At 36.5% G+C, this 4,125-nt stretch overlaps 1 long non-coding RNA gene across 2 annotated transcripts; it reads right to left on the minus strand.

The window, feature by feature from the left end:
- Positions 1-394: 394 nt before the first annotated feature.
- Positions 395-2,766, minus strand: LOC146706437 (uncharacterized). Of its 2 annotated transcripts, XR_014921547.1 has the most exons (4): positions 2,452-2,766; positions 1,540-1,588; positions 1,308-1,371; positions 395-906 (listed from the first exon to the last, which is right to left on the minus strand). It is a non-coding gene; the product is annotated as an uncharacterized LOC146706437 (long non-coding RNA). The 2 variants fall into 2 exon arrangements; XR_014921546.1 differs by lacking the exon at positions 2,452-2,766 and having other exon boundaries at positions 1,540-2,043.
- Between the last annotated feature and the right edge of the window lie 1,359 nt (positions 2,767-4,125).

The following is a 4,125-nucleotide window of genomic DNA, read 5'->3' on the forward strand; positions in this document are numbered from 1 at the left end:
AAATGACTAAATTAGGACAACTTATTTATTTTGAGTACTCTGTACAAGCTCATTTGTTCCCAGAACTCAAGAAAATTGGATCAAGTTTATGTAAGTTGACCAAGTTAGGGCAACTTACTCATTTTGAGTACACTGTAAAGCCTTGTTAGTTCCCAGAACTCAAAAAAATTAAGGAAACTCATTGCCTCAAAAAAACTAAGTAAAGCTTACTTAAGATGCCTGTTAGGACAACTTATACAGTGCAAGTCTGCAGTATTAAGAATAACTTGATATTTCTGACTGTACAGTGCTAATTGTTTACTTACTGACAAACATTTCAAGTTCAACTAAATGAAAAAACAATTTGTGGTAACCTGAATATGATTAAAAATAATTAACAACACTTTTTGTCATGATGTTAAAATCAGACCAACTTTTATTTTCAAACACAAAGTATAACAGCCAACATACTGGACACTGTTCTGCTGAACAACAAACAATTATATTGCCATCACTGTTATAATCTTACAATGAAACAAGGTCGCAGATGTAATTATTCTGAAAATAAGTTTAGGCCTACCACAACTTTGTTTTGTACTTACATTACTTATATAATCAAAATAAAATATTTGTTGTTCTGTCACAAGTGCAGTCTCTAATTTAAACAACACATTTGTTTTGCATTCCAACACATGAGCTGGAATGTTGTAATGTTTTAAGGATGGCTTGTTTCCAGTCCAGGCATTACTGCCTGAATGACTATCATGGATCGAGGTGATCCAAATGTAGGTGCAGAAGAAAGTCTTTAACTTCCCTTAAGTACAGTGGCAGTGGATGTGGGTTGGAGATGCAATGAGCTTGAACCTGCAGGCGACCATCTTCACTGACCACACCATCTGTGACGGAGGACTCATCTCTCCTGGTGTCCTACAAGCAAACAATCATATTTTTTGGAACATGAACTGCTGAATTGCTTTCTTAAAACATTTTTTTCTGCATTTGGTATAAAACAGACTCCAATTTGGACAATCTCAGGCTCCCTCCCCACTGGAGAGGTGACATTCAATGTCCCAATTGTCAGTCTGGATAGCCCTGACCCCCACCCGACACACAATAATGTCATGAAAGCATCATTTTAAAAAGGGCTATGCAAACATGGCCAATAACTTTCATTCTAATGATGTGCAAAATGATTTGGGCACAAAACAAATTTTGCTGTTAGAAAACTTGCAGACTTCACTATATTCAGTGTAGACCCTCTAAACTAAGTTTGGGGGATGTGATCTTTCAAGAAATGCAGACCAAACTGTTGTTGTTTGTTTACTTACACAGCATGTCTTGTAGAATTAACTGGAGTCACCAGCAACAGCCTAGTGCAGTCATATCTCAAGTCTAATAACAGAAGACAGGAAAAGATCAGTAAAGAAACAACTTCCCCAAACCAAAAAACAAATAAAACAATAAGTAAAACAGGCTGATCTAAAGTATGCTTAAAGTTCAGCCTGAATAATATAAATGTCACTGACAGTTGCTAATATATTGGAAAACCAAAATACTTACCACTGAGTTGATGTCTTTCTGTCCAACAGCAGGAGTGCTGGTCCCGAGCCTCAAAGACAGTATGAAGCAAGCAGAGGGAGAAAAAACAGAACATTTTTCAGAAACCGATTTGATCCTTAATGGCTGTGCAATCATTGTAACATAGAGTTTGCTTATGTTGTTAAATAAAGGCTAGATTTGACATTAATAGATGCCACAGATGTTCAAGGTGCCACAAAGCATGAAAAAATGGACATCTCGGAAAACGTCGGGGCATTTTTGCAAATATGTGATGTCTTGATAAATCGAGCAGATATTTGAACTTTCGACAGCTACATTCTCGCCTGAAAATATCTTAAAAGTTGATTTTGTGACCCAGAAAAAGTACTAAGTTTTTTAGCCGCGCTCCTCCGCGCTTACAAGTACGCACAGGCTCCGACAACCGTGGCCGACATATGCGATCCTCCTTTCCCCTAGATTACCCTTTCTGGGTCACAAAATAACCTTTTAAGATATTTTCAGCGGAGAATGTAGCTGTGTAATGCTCAAATATCTACTTAATTTATCAAAATATCACATATTTGCAAAAGTGCTTCCACGTTTTCGGAGAGCTCTGTTACCCAGCTGACCGGGAGGTCAAGGCTTGATAAGAGTCCGCGAGCACAGCTAACTCTTGGCTTATTGTTTTCACACCCCCGAAGAATTTTGTCTGGGCTCTTATCTCACTTTTTTATTTCAAACAATCAACAGAAAATTTCACAGACATATTTTTATATAAGGTTTTTAAGGCTGTGGTGTTAATTTTTAAGTAACATGAGCCTAGCCGCAGCAGCAACGCTAGGCTAACACTAACTAGCTAGCACGATTATAAACCTGGTTCTAAACTAAGAGAAGCCACAAAATCAGTTTGAATAAGAGTAAACATTTACTCACCAAGTCAGTGTATCAGGTAAAGATCCACAGCAATGACAACAATAATCCCTTGAGCTGACGCTTTTCTAGGTTTGCTCAACATATTCCATAAAAAATGCTGGCACCATGAACATGCGGACTGATCCGTGCTAGGGAGGAGGACGGTAGTGACGTGGCATTTTCAAAACACATCTTTCATCCTTCCACACTGAGAAGAAAAACTTCCATCTTACTTAGTTTTTCTAAGTTAAGACAACTCAAATAAATTGAGTTTATCAGCATTTCTGTAGCGGACAGAACCACCTGCTTTAATCTACCATGATGCTCTGTGTTATGTTGTCATGGCAATATGAAGTCAAATAAATACAAATTCATAAAATGCACATTTGAAGGAGGACAAGAAGACAGGCAACTGGAAGAGCTTTTGAAGCAGGAAAACTTTTCTGGATTACTCTTAATTTAACTGGAAATTTTGCGAATACAAGTCAAGGAGGAAACAAGGAGGCAGGTTGGATTATATTTGAGGACAGGACGCACGAAGGAGAAGCATGAGGAGAGAGAAAACAGCAGAGCGATGGTGCAGAGCTAATCGTGGGTCAAGTCGAAGAAGCAAGCATCAAAACTGTGAGTAAACATAACACATAAAAACTTAAAAATTACTGTCCTGATTAAGGAAACATTAAATTTGGTTAGTTTGGGGTCTGCAGCTTCAGGTTTGTGGGTTCAGTTGGTCTCAAAATTGAGGAAAGACAAAAAAATTTCTTTTGAAAGGTTGTTGGAGGATTTTTACTGTAAGAAATATCTGGGTGTGCAACTGCTTTTATTTAAAAAAAATTTAATTTAATTTAGTCACATTGGAAAGGGAAAATTGGAGGATCGGGACAATAATGTGGCCAGATTTACTGTTTCCTTAATCAGAACAATAATTTTGATCTGAACTACAAATTTTGAAATGGGTTATTTTCTTTCTTCTCTACTGATCACTGTGTTAAAGGTTGAGTTACTTGTCAGTCTACATTTATGTTAAAGGTAATTTTAAAAAATGCAGTTTATTCGTAATTTTGTAGAAAAAGGCTCCGCACCTGTGAAAAAAAGAAAATGGGTATCCACACCCCCAAAATTGCTGTAGATCAGAGTAGCTAAGCCCTGGTTAACTGCAATTATATAACAGAAGATGAAAAATATTGGAATGATTGAAAGAAACAAAGATTGCTTTAGGGTTTGAAGATTTGACTTTCTTATTGAAAGAGACGAAAACTAATCCATGTGTGACACTGAGAAAAAAACTGAAAGCTTAAAAGATCTGGAGGTCTGACTACTGTTATTCAAATGTGCAAAATTGTTTTAATGACATTAGAAAGAAAAATGGGATGTTTAAAAAGGTAATATATAAAGATGATTTTTATATTACTTGAAAAAATGATGTTGTTTAGCACTTCTGTACTTAGAAAAATGCTGGGTCACTAGTAAGCTGAGATTTAATGTGATAAACTGAGGAAAGGTAATATAATCTACACACTCGCTATTATTGTTGCAATCCATACACCACTTAATATTTAATCAATCGTCATTCATAATTGGTGATCTATGCAAGTTTTAAGGAATAATATTTGAACTGAGGTTGAATGATGCTCTGCCTCTGTGGTCAAGTACAGACATAGGCCTTAAGCAACCATGAGCCACTGATAAGTGTGA

Source organism: Copadichromis virginalis, linkage group LG7 (genome assembly GCF_057382275.1).
Source record: "Copadichromis virginalis isolate Kocher_CV1m ecotype Utaka linkage group LG7, C_Virginalis_male_GT1.1, whole genome shotgun sequence".
In the NCBI taxonomy this organism is placed as follows: domain Eukaryota; kingdom Metazoa; phylum Chordata; class Actinopteri; order Cichliformes; family Cichlidae; genus Copadichromis; species Copadichromis virginalis.